The 15,544-nt window shown below is 44.6% G+C and overlaps 1 pseudogene across 1 annotated transcript in view; it reads right to left on the reverse strand.

The window, feature by feature from the left end:
• Window positions 1–7,995: 7,995 nt before the first annotated feature.
• The window catches only part of LOC309548029, a 15,605-nt pseudogene continuing 8,056 nt past the window's right edge, over window positions 7,996–15,544 (reverse strand). The window contains exons 3-4 of the transcript in view: window positions 8,122–8,127; window positions 7,996–8,010 (exon numbers count right to left, since the gene is read on the reverse strand). The product of the transcript in view is annotated as an uncharacterized misc_RNA (transcript). The remainder of the gene's footprint in view (window positions 8,011–8,121; window positions 8,128–15,544) is intronic.

Here is a 15,544-nt window from a genome sequence, read left to right on the forward strand (position 1 = left end):
AAGGTGTACAGACCAAGGAACTCATAGTAGGGATGGTGGGAACCCTTCATGAGGGGCACAGCATGTAGTAATCGCTCCTGTAGCGGTTTGCAGCATTAACAGACGTCTTCCAATATGCCGTAATGAGGCGTGAGAAGATACACAGACATTTGCTGACTTCTGAGAGCAGCAATAAATCTCCATCTCTCCCTCCGATTCTCCTTCAATATAAATCACACTCAGCAGCCGTCCGCCGCACCAGATATTTCTTCCATCTGGGGACAACTTAGATAGAGTTCAAGAGGGTCACAAAGAGTTCTGGGTGGAGACATCCAATGTGTTTTCTCTCCATGTGAAAAGGAATTGGGATTCTCGCCGTCCGATGGGAGTGAGGGCGGCCATAACGGTTCAGCAGCTAAGGCTTCATGTATATGTGCGTTTAGAAGCATTGTTACATTGTAAAATGGTCAGAAACGCATACCCCATTGAAAACACCTATAAACGAAACTCTTCTAAACGCGTTGACACGCTGTGTGTGTGTGTGTGTGTGTGTGTGTGTGTGTGTGTGTGTGTGTGTGTGTGTGTGTGTGTGTGTGTGTGTGTGTGTGTGTGTGTGTGTGTGTGTGTGTGTATATATATATATATATATATATATATATATATATATATATATATATATATATATATATATATATATATATATACACACACATACATATATACACACACACACACACACACACACACACACACACACACACACACACATATAATATATATATATTATATACACATATACACACACAATGCTGTCATAAGTATTGGGACGCCTGCCTTTACACCCACATGAACTTTAATGGCATCCCAGTCTTAGTCCGTAGGGTTCAATATTGAGTTGGTTCACCCTTTGCAGCTATAACAGCTTCAACTCTTCTGGGAAGGCTGTCCACAAGGTTTAGGAGTGTGTCTATGGGAATGTTTGACCATTCTTCCAGAAGTACATTTGTAAAGGCCGGGCACTGATGTTGGATGAGAAGGCCTGGCTCGCATTCTCCGCTCTAATTCATCCCAAAGGTGTTCTAGAGGGTTGAGGTCAGGACTCTGTGCAGGCCAGTCAAGTTTCTCCACCCCAAACTCGCTCATCCATGTCTTTATGGACCTTTCTTTGTGCACTGGTGCGCAGTCATGTTGGAACAGGAAGGGGCCATCCCCAAATTGGGGAAATTGTCCAAAATGTCTTGGTATGCTGACGCCTTTAAGCGGAAGTAAACTCTTCGATTTGACAGTTAAATTCCCGGCATGTGCCGTGAATGTAACTGTCACATTGGTTGTGCTCTCAACCAAACTGTCAAACCATCCAAAGGCTGGTGTCATAACTGATCACATGTGCAGCATCAAGGCAGTTGAAGGTCAAACAGAGGCAAAGATGGCAGCTTCCTTGGCTGAAAACGATAGGAGGGTTTAAGAGTTCCCTTCACTGGAACTAAGGGGCCAAGCCCAACCCCTGAAAAAAAAAAAAAAAAAAAAAAAAAAACCCACACCATAATTCCCCCTACACCAAATGATTTGGACCAGTGCACAAAGCAAGATCCATAAAGACATGAATGAGCGAGTTTGGGGTGGAAGAACCTGACTGGCCTGCACAGAGTCCTGACCTCAACCCCAATAGAACACCTTTGGGATGACTGCGAACCAGGCCTTCTTGTCCAACATCAGTGCCTGACCTCACAAATGCGCTTCTGGAAGAATGGTCAAACATTCCCATAGACACACTCCTAAACCTTGTGCACAGCCTTCCCAGAAGAGTTGAAGCTGTTATAGCTGCAAAGGGTGGGCCAACTCAATATTGAACCCTACGGACTAAGACTGGGATGCCATTAAAGTTCATGTGCGTGTAAAGGCAGGTGTCCCAATACTTTTGACAATATAGTGTGTGTATATATATTATATTATATATATATATATATATATATATATATATATATAAAATATGTTCACATATAATACACAGGAACAGGATTGAAAAGATGTGAACACACCGAGGACATAATGAATATCCCACTGGCAGTTCTCATACAATCATCTATGAATGGATGATTAAGATGGAGGTTTCCCTTTAATCTGCGTCCGCTATAAATGGCGTCCATTTTTTGGGATTCGCTTTCTTTCCTCATCACGTTCTCATAGGCAGAATAAAGAAATAAAATATCAATAAGTGACCACTACACCATTTTTTTGCAACCCGATGACGAGGAGCGCGGGATTTGCCGCCGATCTGCGATTTCTGGATACAGGAGGAACAGCGAGCACCAAAGCAGAGGATGAGGGAATGTTACATGAAGGTGATTCACCACTCATGAAATAACACAACACGAGCGATGAGTCACAGATCCCCCTCCGTGCTCCAGAAACTCCGTACACAATCCCAGGAACTCCGCCGAGACCAGTTAAACGCTAGCTGAAGTTTAAGCAGCTTATATTTTGCCTTCCCTGGCTCCTCCCTCTCCCCTCATCAATATGCTAATAAAGATGTTTAATTCCATTATCTTTATAGGCCTTATTTGAGACTCTGATGTCATCACTGGGTCTCGACTCTTCTCTATGCAGTGTAGGCAGATCGAGGCTGATGGGCGGGGCTGATGGGCGGGGCTGTCAGGGAGCTGCATAAACTGTGGCTTCCTGTAAACATCACCACACCCTGCTTCAGTACCTCTTTTAAAAACTTAAGTCCTGATGCAAGCAGTGGGAGGAGTTACGCAAATATCAAAATGCTGAATCTTTAGCCCTGTTGCAAGCAGTGGGAGGGGTTATGCAAATATCAAAATGCTGAATATTCAGCCCTGTTGCAAGCAGTGGGAGGGGTTACACAAATATCAAAATGCTGAATCTTTAGCCCTTTTGCAAGCAGTGGGAGGGGTTAAACAAATCTAAAAATGCTGAATCTTCAGCCTGTTGCAAGCAATGGGAGGGGTTACACAAATAAAAAAATGCTGCATCTTTAGCCCTTTTTCAAGCAGTGGGAGGGGTTAAGCAAATATCAAAATGCTGAATCTTCAGCCTTGTTGCAAGCAATGGGAGGGGTTACACAAATATCAAAATGCTGAATCTTCAGCCCTGTTGCAAGCAGTGGGAGGGCTTACGCAAATATTAAAATGCTAAATCTTCAGCCCTGTTGCAAGCAGTGGGAGGAGTTCTGTAAATATTAACATGCCTTAATATGGATGAATGTCAGTCTGGAGGAGGGGTGTTCCTAGCCTTGCATGCAGACCATAATGTGATGCTAAACCTCAGTGATTGAAGGTACTGAAATCCAATGAATGAAAGGGACGTGCCAGAGACCCCGGCTGGGGTGAAAAGCGCTAGGGGATGCTGAATGTCCTCCAGCCAGGAAATGAGGCGGGGCCCCAATCTGACTTGCTGCAGCTTCTAACGCACATTGTGAGTTAGAAGAAGTGTGCAGTGACATCAGAGGAAGCCATTTTAGTCCAGAAGAGGAGCCAGTACAACTGTGCAAGACTGAAGGGAAGGCTGGCAGTCAGATTTAAAAGGACAGAGAATGAAAGTGAACCTGTCAGCAGACAATGATGTGCACAGGTCAAAATATGAACCCCCGAGGAGCAGGAGCATTGGGACCGCCCCTGAAGATCCCCTGGGTTCCCTAATCATGAGAGAGACAATTTATTGCATCAGATATCAAACGACACCCTTCACCCCCAATGATGCGTTGAGGGAACCTCACAGGTCACTGGACAGTCTGCAGCGCGTTAGGGGGTGACATTGGGGCAAACAATGGAGGATACAATGGAGGAGTTATCAGAAAACGTACCGCACGCAGCCTGCAATGATCTGCTTCCAGTATTGTTTATAACACAATTTATTTCTAGTCCTGGAAACATGTTGGCTAAGATTACAACAAAAAATATCTTGACATAATGAACCATTTGTCCATCTATTTCTCTATAAGGCTGTTGATTGGAGTAAAGTGCTCACCCATTGCTGTACCATATTTTTCTCTTTCCTTTATTTGTAAGGTCCCTTCGAGCCATCAAGTGCTGTGCTTATGAGCAGCCTATATCTCGCAGCATATGGCATGCTCTGGCTTGTAGCCAGAGTAGTCTAAGGGCTCATTCTTACGTTAGGTTGGGGGAGCAGTAAAACCCCATGGCCATGCCACACCTTTCTCGGTCCACCAACTGCTACCCCCTTTAGCTGCAGAGGCAGCGGCCCGGGGTGTACACATGCTGCCACCAGCCATGGTGGTAATAATACTTGTCACTTTTGGAGTGTGTAGGGTCTACTAAACATGACCCATCCCAAGTAAATGGGGCCGCTTTGCAAGGAGCGTGATTCAAGAGGTTAAATGATACAATCTTGTTGTGCTAAAAGTCATTTCTATGGAATTTATTAATGATACGCATTTTTAAAATAGATCCCCGAGCAGCTATAGATGCCCCCCCCCCCCCAAAAACAATATACAACAGACCGTCCCAGGAACATTAGTTTCCCAGCAACAATAGACCCAGATCAGCAGCAATAAGCCCCCAGCAACAACAATAGATCAAATCCCGTAGAATTAGATCTCCACCAGCAATGATAGATTCCCAGCAGCAACAAAAGATCCCCAGCAGAAAGCATCAATAGACCCTCCAGATGCCAGCAACATTAAAAATCCCCCCAAAACAACAGGTCACCCAGAAAAAATATATTACCAATGACAATAAATCCTCCCCAACAACAAATGGATCATACTAGGAACATTTGTTTCCCCAAGCAACAAACGAGCCCATAACAATAGATCCACTCTAGAAAAATACACCCCTGTCAGCAGCAACAGACCCCCCACAGCAACTACAGACCCATTCCAGCAAAAATTGAGGCCGTTGGCAACAACAGATTCCCTGGCAGCAAGCATCAATATACTCTGTGTTATGACAGCAACACCTCCCCCCCTCATCCACAACAGTAGATCCTACCCAGTAACAAAAGCTCTCCCCCCTTCCCAGGCAACAACAGGTCACCCAGAAACAATATATCACTACCAATGACAATAGATCCTCCCCAACAACTAATAGGCTATCCTAGGAACAAAAGCAACAAAAAGAGCCCCCAGTAACAATAGATTCGCTCTAGCAAAACAGACCCGTCAGCAGCAACAGACCCATTCCTGCAAAAATAGAGCCCATTGGCAACAATAGATTCCCCAGCAGCAAGCACCAATAGACCCTCCAGATGACAGCAACCATTACCCCCCCCCCTTCCCCCACAGCAGCAGTAAATCCTCCCTAGTAACAAAAGCACTCCCTCTTCCCATGTCAGGGTGCCAAAAGGTCACCAAGAAACATTATATTATCACCAATGACAATAGATCATCCCCACAATAACAGACCACTCAGGAACATTAGCAACAAAAGAGCTCCCAGCAAACAATAGATCCACTCCAGCAAAAATAGGCCCATGTCAGCAGCAACAGGCCCCCAGCGGCAAAAATAGACCCACTCCAGCAAAAATAGATTCCCGGTAGCAACAGATCCACTCCAGCAAAATAGAACCCATCGGCAACAATAGATTCCCCAGCAGCAAGCATCAATAGACCCTCCAGATGACAGCAACCATTAACCTCCCCCCTACCCTCACAACAGTAGATCCTCCCTAGTAACAAAAGTAAAAAATATCATAGCACTCATCATGCAATGGGCCCCTGAGAGCCTCCAATCCAATCTAATGGAATCTGTCCATTGGTGTGCATATGGAGGAAGAGGATGTGAAGAACTGTTGGCACAATGGGGCCTCTCAATAAAATGAAGAGACAGCCAGCGAGTTGTAATTAACCATATAAAGATTTTTTCCCGCAGATCTAATCTGGGAGGGATTGTCCTCTGAGGATTTATGGGGCAATAAATACAATTTATTATACGCGGCGGCTCGGTCTTGTACATGGAGATTAATAATCATCACACTTGACACCTGCTGCTGGGTTATGGCACAGTCACTGGCTATAAACTTCGCCAATAAAGTGTCATCAAGCTGGAAAGGTGAGTGTTTTATATGGTTGGGGGGGGGCGTCACTGACAGGGCGGCGAATAATGCATTAATCCTCTGACATCCGCGGTGAACTCTGCCCTAATAAAAGGGAGTATTTTCAGGCTTTTCTTTTTCTGAAGCAGATTGTCCCAGAAGCTGCTTTGATTGCTTAAAATATTATATATATATATATATATATATATATATATATATATATATATATATATATATATATATATATATATATATGTATGTGTGTGTGTGTGTGTGTGTGTGTGTGTGTATTGCTGTTGCTGAGTAACCAGCAGTGGAAAATCAGAAAGATGTCCACCTGTAATTGCACAGAACAGACACATTACATGCAGAATATATCCAACCAGATCTTCAAAGCACAATTCTTCAATCTATCCATAGTGCCTGTGAATGTCCAACTTCCAGCATGGCTCTCTGGACATTTCCTGTATAAGTGGAAGACCATGGGAGGTCAGAGCTGGAACAGTGTCCTGTATCAGGTGACAATGTGACAATGCTGGCAGAGATGGGCCCGCCTGACCCGCAACCTCTCCCTGGTGCCCATTGTTGTCACACAGCTGTGCTGGGACACATCACCGGACACAATGCCCCAATTCATCTCTGCCATCCTTCTCGCTGTTCCCCATTATAATACACAATTACACAGCAACACTACAGCTCAGGGCAGCATCCTGTCACCAGACCCGACCCAACAATGAGGTGTTCTGAGAGGCTGCACTCCAAACCACTGGAGAGAGCGAATGAGAATTAGAAGAGCGAGAGAGAGAAAGAGAATTAGAAGAGAGCGCGCGAGAGAGAGAGAGAGCGAGAAAGAGAAAGAGTACGAGAGAAAGAGAGAAAGAGAGAGCACGAGAGAAAGAGAAGGAGATCTCTCTACTCTAATTTTTATTAGAAAAGAGAGAGAGGGAGACAGCACAGGAGGAGAAAATGACAAGCGAGAGAAAAGAAAAAACACATTTAATGGGAGAAAGGGAGAAGAGAAGGAGAAGGAAGAAGGGAGAAGAGGAGGAGAAGGAAGAAGGGAGAAGAGGAGGAGAAGGAAGAAGGGAGAAGAGGAGGAGAAGGAAGAAGGGAGAAGAGGAAGAGAAGGAAGAAGGGAGAAGAGGAAGAGAAGGAAGAAGGGAGAAGAGAAGAGAAGGAAGAAGAGAGAAGAGAAGGAAGAAGGAAGGAGGAAGAAGGAAGAAGAGAAGAGGAGAAGGAAGAAGAGAAGAGGAGAAGGAAGAAGAGAAGGAGAAGGAAGAAGAGAAGAGGAGAAGGAAGAAGAGAAGAGGAGAAGGAAGAAGAGAAGAGGAGAAGGGAGAAGAGAAGAGGAGAAGGGAGAAGAGAAGAGGAGAAGGAAGAAGAGAACGGAGGAGAAGAGAAGAGGAGGAGAAGGAAAAGAGAAGGAAGAAGAGAATTTGAGGAGAGGAGAAGGAAGAAGAGAATTTGAGATAGATAGATAGATAGATAGATAGATAGATAGATAGATAGATAGATAGATAGATAGATATACATCCTCTCCTTGCCTACTTCTCTTCTCACTTCTATCGATATCACATCTACATCAATGAGTGCACAGTCTCATCTAGAACGATGTCCATAATACAAAACATGGAAAGACTTTTGCCTGTTTTATGGACTTTAGGGAGGACTTCAATTCACTGCAGCATTTAGGACATTTAGGCATTTTGTTTCTCAAACTCCTGGAGAGTGGAATAGAAGGCAAAACATATGAGGTCATCAAGAGCTCATATACTGAGAACAGCTGCAGTGTAAAGGTGAATGGGAAAAGAACAGAGCGCTTCCGGCAGGCCTGCAGCCAAAGTCCAAGTCTCTTCAACATCTATATCAACAAACTGGCTGCAGCTCTAAAGTCCTCCTCAGCACCAAGACTAACTTTACCAAGATGAAGTTCCTGTTGCATGCAGATTACCTCCTAACCCACCAGAGAGGCCTGCAAGACAGCCTAGAAGGGCAACCAGGTTATGACCCATCAACCTAAAGAAAAGAAAAATCATGACGTTCCGAAGAAAGAACACAAAACAAATCAAGAGTTCTTTCTGTACATTAAATAATTGCAGTCTTGATGAATCTAACAGGTACACATACCTCAGCCTAGAAATCAAACAATCAGGAAGTTTCAAGACAGAAATAATGGCCCTGAAATACAAGGCATGCGGAGCCTTTTAAGCCATCAGATGGACAGCTGTACCACCTAAATCCACTGGTAAGAGTCTGGCTTAACATCTTTGACAGGGTCATCATCCCAATACCCCATCATAACAGTGAAGTATGGTGCCCTGGTCACCCACAACGACCAACGCAACCCAACAGAAATATTCCTACTGGAATTCTACAAGCACCTCCTCCAAGTCCATCAGGGGGGACCTCCAACAATGTTTGCAGGGCTGAGCGGAGCAGACTGCTTCTACTACTTGCAGTTCAAAAAAATGTCATACTGGCAGCACCTACAAAAAGCAGCCCCAACTTATACCAACATAAAACCTTACCGGCCAACAATGGACAACCCAAACCATAAGGCCTGCAACTACTCAGTACCTTGCCCATCCACAATTCTCAACAAAGCAGTCTGAAAAAAAGTCTCAAATAAAAAAAAAAAAGACATAATGAATGATTAAAAATTAAAATATTTCAAAGAATGAAGAAATTAAATAAATTCCCGGAAACTAACTATCATTCACTACAGAGAGACTACAAAACTTCCCCCATATGTGGAAATGCTGCAGGACCCAAAAGACAGAGGGGCCCTGAGCCTGTACAGAGTGCCCACAGCCTGGAAATCGAATCAGAGTGGCAAAGACAGACCTACAAGCCCAAGGAGAGTAAACTGTGCCAACAGTGCAGTCAGAGGGCCCTAGAGGAGGAGGCCCGCTTTCTGCTACAGTGCCACATCCATCTTTTTGTTATCCCTTAACCTGATAATTCTCCAGAACTAACGTCCTATTCCCTTTATCCCTTACCCTGATAAAGTCCTAAACCGTATTCCTTTAACCCCTCTATCCAACCCAAAGTCCTAAACCGTATTCTTTAACCCCTCTATCCAACCCAAAGTCCTAAACCATGATCCTTTAACCCCTCTATCCAACCCAAAGTCCTAAACCATGATCCTTTAACCCCTCTATCCAACCCAAAGTCCTAAACCAAGATCCTTTAACCCCTCTATCCAACCCAAAGTCCTAAACCGTGATCCTTTAACCCCTCTATTCAACCCAAAGTCCTAAACCACATTCCTTTAACCCCTCTATCCAACCCAAAGTCCTAAACCGAGATCCTTTAACCCCTCTATCCAACCCAAAGTCCTAAACCATGATCCTTTAACCCCTCTATCCAACCCAAAGTCCTAAACCGAGATCCTTTAACCCCTCTATCCAACCCAAAGTCCTAAACCGTGATCCTTTAACCCCTCTATTCAACCCAAAGTCCTAAACCACATTCCTTTAATCCCTCTATCCAACCCAAAGTCCTAAACCGTGATCCTTTAACCCCTCTATTCAAACCAAAGTCCTAAACCGTGATCCTTTAACCCCTCTATTCAAACCAAAGTCCTAAACCACATTCCTTTAACCCCTCTATCCAACCCAAAGTCCTAAACCGAGATCTTTTAACCCCTCTATCCAACCCAAAGTCCTAAACCGTGATCCTTTAACCCCTCTATTCAAACCAAAGTCCTAAACCACATTCCTTTAACCCCTCTATCCAACCCAAAGTCCTAAACCACATTCCTTTAACCCCTCTATCCAACCCATAGCACCCCAACTGCCATGGCAATGCTAATATACATTTGGTTCTGCCAAGAAAGTTTATTTGAAATTGATATATAGGGGGTGAGATGAAGAGCGAGATGGCGAAAAAAAAAAAAAAAAAAAATCAGAAACAGTGGGTTGAGGTAGAGAAAAGAAAAGAGAAATAAGGTTGTGGAAGTGGGTGAAGAGACCTTATATGATTCAGCATTTCCCAGTTGTGGAATATCTGCAGTTTATTTCACAATCTCGTTCTGTAAAAGAGACTCAGGGAGGGAGTTGTGACAACACTCCGACATCTGTACGTGTCTTCTGCCGGCCTCCTATCATCCTTCTGCTGGCCTTCTACATACAGTAACTCATGGTGGCATTTAAAAAAAAAAAAAAAAAAAAAAGGGGGCAAAACTGAATTCAGGCAGCAGGGTTCTTTCATCTGGGGGTATCCTTTCCCCTTGGGGGTACAAGAACCAAATCACATGGTAATGGACTGAAACTCTAAATAATTAAAAAAGGAAGGATTCTGCAATGCTGAATCTGAAATCAAAGTGCTGAAACAGACTTGGTGTGTTGGATGACATGGAAGAACATGGTCAATTGCTGGACCTCCTTCCCGTGTTCTAATTGCACAAAAACCGCACAAACTTGCCCTAGTTGTTTATTTGGTTTTTTCACAAAGATTGTTGTTTGTGATTTGCGGTTTATACACTGCCTGGCCAAAAAAAAAAAAAAAAAAAAAGGAAGAAGGAAGAAGAAAGGTCTTTAATTTTTCGTTTGGCTTTGATTACGGCACGCATTCGCTGTGGCATTGTTTCGATAAGCTTCTGCAAAGTCGCAAGATGTATTTCCCTCCAGTGTTGCATTCATTTTTCCATCAAGATCTTGTATTGACGATGGGAGAGTCGGACCACTGCGCAAAGCCTTCTCCAGCACATCCCAAAGATTCTCAATGGGGTCAAGTTCTGGACTCTGTGGTGGCCAATCCATGAGTGACAATGATGTCTCATGCTCCCTGAACCACTCTTTCACAATTTGAGCCCCGATGTATCCTGGCATTGCCATCTTGGAATATTTCCGTGCCATCAGGGAAGAAAAAATCCATTGATGGAATAACCTGGTCATTCAGTATATTCAGGTAGTCAGCTGACCTCATTCTTTGGGCACATAATATCCAATAGGAGAGTTACTGCATGCTGAGTTTAGTTATTTGCTTAGTAAATTCCAGGTGGCGACTTTCTTTTGGCCAGGCAGTGTATAAATAAATGATACAAATCCTTCTGGTTTTCTTCCAGCTGTTTGTCTTCTGCTTATCTGTATGTAAATAAAACCAAGCTATGGCCTCACTAGTCCCGAATAGGACTGGTAAAGGCTGATGATGACTGGTGAAGGGGGTATGGGGGACACATTGGGCATCCACTGGGGGTAGGTCTACCATCGTATAAAAATAAATGACTCCTGATCTAAATCAACGATTGTGAGGAGGCCTTTATACCGATAAATTGTATTTTCATTTCTCTAAAGCGCTTCCCGACCACCCGCCACCTTTTTTTACAAACAAGGTTGATCTTTGGGGGGGGGGGGGGGGACGCGTGTGCAAAGAAAACCCGTCACCTTTTTACTGCGGCAAGGTGGCTCTCCTGCGCAAACCGAAATAGGTCTACGCCGGTCGCGCGCGGGAAGCTAGGGGGCGGCACGCTACCGCCACCAATCGGCAGCGGGGAAGCCATTGCATGGGTCAGGCGGCTCCGATCGCTCCCCGCTGAGAGAGAATGGTCGGCTGTTGTAAACAGCCGACCATTCTTCTCCCTGAAATGATCACAGAGCTCCTGTGATCCTTCTATTTAGGATCAGAGCCGGTTCACATAGGCGCGACCCGACTTTGCCGGGCGACCTGTGAAGTCGCGGTGCGCGGCTCGCACCGTGACCTCGGAGCGGCATGCACGGACTTCATATCATTGAAGTCAATGCAGGTCGCTCCAGGTCGCCCCAAAGTTGTACAGGACCCTTTTTCTAAGTCGGAGCGACTTGTGTCGCTCCTATTAGAACGGGTCCTGTGCTAATCTATGGCAGGCGACCCACGGCCCCAGTGTGAACCGGCTCTCACAGCTCTCGATTGTCATTACAGAAGCCATGCCCCCCCCCCCCACAGTTAGAATCACTCCCCTAGGCTCACATTTAACCCCTTGACCACCCACAGGGTTAACCCCTTCCCTGCCAGTGTCATTATTGCAGTAACAGTGCATATTTTTAGCACTGATTACTGTAGTAATGTCACTGGTCCCCCCAAAAGTGTCAAAAATGTTAGTTAGGGGTCCGATCTGTCCGCCGCAATGTCGCAGTCCCGCAAAAAAAATAAAAAATACACAAACAATAAAAAATTCCATAAATCTATCCCGTAGTTAGTAGACGCGACAACTTTTGCGCAAACCCATCAATATACGCTTGTTGCGATTTTTTTTTTTTTACCAAAAATGTGTAGCAGAAAACAAAATTGGCCTAAAATGTTTCAGATTTTTCATATTTTTGGGAATGTTATATAGCAGAATGTGAAAAAATATATATATTTTTTTTTTCTTCAAAATTGGCGCTCTTTTTGTTTATAGCGCAAAAAAAAAAAAAAAAAAAAAAAAAAAAAAAAAAAATCGCACAGGTGATCAAATACCACCAAAAGAAAGCTCTTATTTGTGGGGAAAAAAAAAAGGACATCAATTTTATTTGGGTACAGCGTCGCACGTCCACACAATTGTCAGTTAAAATAACGCAGTGCCGAATCACAAAATAGGGCCTGGTCATTAAGCGGGCAAATCCTTCTGGTCTTAAAGTGGTTAAATTCCTTTCATATTCTTCATATCGATGATATAAAATGTTATTTTATTTTACCTTCCCTATTTCACATTGTTCAGCTAAAGAAAGGAGACTCTGGATATTTAAAGATGTGACTGGATCTGGTGACAGTGTCCTGTTACATTGTGATATGTATTTGTCATCTATTGTGTAACTTGTTTAGATTATTGTTCTGTTCAGTAAATCCCTCTCAGCACCCCCTGGTGGACACTCTGCTCTACATCTACCCCACAGACTGGAAGATATCAGAAGGGGAGGTGGTCCTCTGACAGAGATGGAGCCCCAGATGTGACACTCCGAGAGATCTGGGTGCATGATAATGAATATCTCTGATGGTCATAAACCTTAATATTTATTTCAGGTGTTTATATAGTGCCGACAATTTACACCAGTCCTTGCCATCAGGAGCTTACAATCTAAAGGTCCCTATCTTACATGCAATACTAGAGCCAATTTAGACAGGAAACCAGTTCCCTACTAGAATGTCTTTGGAGTGTGAAAAGAAACGAGAGTACCCAGAGGAAGCCCACACAAGAACAGGAAGAACATGCAACCTCCGTGCACATATGCCTCGTTTCCACTGAGCGTTAGGGTTTGGTACAGTTCGGAACGGTACACCTTGATCAGGCTTGCGTTTCCACCACCAACAGTACCTCAGCTCAACATTACCTCAACAAAGTAGCTCCACCCTGTTGGTACGGTACTAATGTGCTTGGTACCCCAAACAAAGGATCCCAAAAAAGTGGTACGGTACGGTTCAGAATTAGGGTAACATTCACAACATTTGACAATGGAAACGGCAAAAATTGCGTACCGTACCGCTCAGTGGAAACGAGGCATAATGCCTCGTTTCCACTGAGCGGTTCAGTTCACCTTGATCAGGCTTGCGTTTCCACCGCCAACAGTACCTCAACAGTATTGCTCCACCCTGTTGGTACGGTACTAATGTGCTTGGTACCCCAACGAAAGGGTACCACAAAAGTGGTACGGTTCGGTACAGTTCAGTACGGTTCGGAACGGTACACCTTGATCAGGCTTGCGTTTCCACCACCAACAGTACCTCAGCTCAACAGTACCTCAACAATGTAGCTCCACCCTGTTGGTACGGCACTTATGTGCTTGGTACCCCAACGAAAGGATCCCAAAAAAAAGTGGTACGGTTCGGAATTAGGGTACCATTCACAACTTTTAACAATGGAAACTGCAAAAATTCCGTACCGTACCATGGCATAATGCCTCGTTTGCACTGAGCGGTACGGTTCGGTACGGTACACCTTGATAAGGCTTGCGTTTCCACCGCCAACAGTATCTCAGCTCAACAGTACCTCAACAATGTAGGTCCACCCTGTTGGTACGGTACTAATGTGCTTGGCCCCCCCCCCCTAACGAAAGGGTCCCAAAAAAGAGGTACAGTACGGTTTGGAATTGGGGTACCATTCACAACATTTGACAATGGAAACAACAAAAATTGCAAACCGTACCGCTCAGTGGAAACGAGGCATAATGCAAAATGTACGGTTCGGTTCGGTACACCTTGATCAGGCTTGCGTTTCCACCGCCAACAGTACCTCAACAATGTAGCTCCACCCTGTTGGTACGGTACTAATGTGCTGGGCCCCCCCCCTCCCCTAACGAAAGGGTCCCATAAAAGAGGTACGGTTCGGAATTGGGGTACCATTCACAACATTTGACAATGGAAATGGCAAAAATTGCAAACCGTACCGCTCAGTGGAAACGAGGCATAATGCAAAATGTACGGTTCGGTACACCTTGATCAGGCTTGCGTTTCCACCGCCAACAGTACCTAAGCTCAACAGTATTGCTCCACCCTGTTGTTATGGTACTAATGTACTTGGTACCCCAACAAAAGGGTACCAAAAAAGTGGTACGGTTCGGAATTAGGGTACCATTCACAACTTTTGACAATGGAAACGGCAAAAATTGCGTACCGTACCGCTCAGTGGAAACTGCCGGTACATAATGCCTCGTTTCCAATGAGCGGTACGGTTCGGTACGGTACACCTTGATCAGGCTTGCGTTTCCACCGCCAACAGTACCTCAACAGTATTGCTCCACCCTGTTGGTACGGTACTAATGTGCTTGGTACCCCAACGAAAGGGTACCAAAAAAGTGGCACGGTTCGGCATTAGGGTACCATTAACAACTTTTGACAATGGAAACGGCAAAAATTGTGTACCGTACCGCTCAGTGAAAATGAGGCATTAGTGTCCTGACTGCAATTCAACCCAGAGATCCCAGTGCTGCAAGGCAGAGGTGCTAACCACGAACCTACTGTGCTGCCCAACCTAAATGTTGATGCTGGACCTGTGTACAGCCTTTGCATTGAAGTTAATGTTGGTTACTGCTTTGTTTTACAGTGGAACTACAAATCTCAGCAGGATTACGGTGACCTGAGCAGTTCTCTTGCAGGATCAGGGCCCCCTGGGTTCAGGTCACACAAGGTTCTAACTAACCAGAGTTTGTATGTCCTCTCTGTGTTTGAGCAAGTTCCTTCCAGTCTTTCCCGTTTCCTCCCACAACCCAGAAAATGTGCAGATTTAGTTCCAATACTGTATCTACGGGGCTGATCTGAATGGTCTACAGACTTTGTACTGCACTGCAGTGGTTGTTGGTGCTATATACAGAAGAATGGAAATTAATCAGTCACAAATAACAAGGTTAGGGGGCCCATGGAGGACTATAAAATCACCTTAAAGGGTTACAGCGGGGACAGTCATACTGAAACCCTTGTAGGAAGGACGACCGTTCTCTGGAAGTCCTTCGTGTGGTCAGGTTAAAAGAACTGACCGCACTCAGTGACTGTTCAGTCAGACTCATGGAGGAAGTTCTATCCAACCTCTAGTGACGAACCTACCCCAACTAGATCATACCAGGGATAAATGGCATAGAGAAAGAAATAAACATGTTTA

The sequence above is a fragment of the Pelophylax lessonae genome, assembly GCF_965119305.1.
Source record: "Pelophylax lessonae genome assembly, chromosome: 2".
Taxonomy (NCBI): domain Eukaryota; kingdom Metazoa; phylum Chordata; class Amphibia; order Anura; family Ranidae; genus Pelophylax; species Pelophylax lessonae.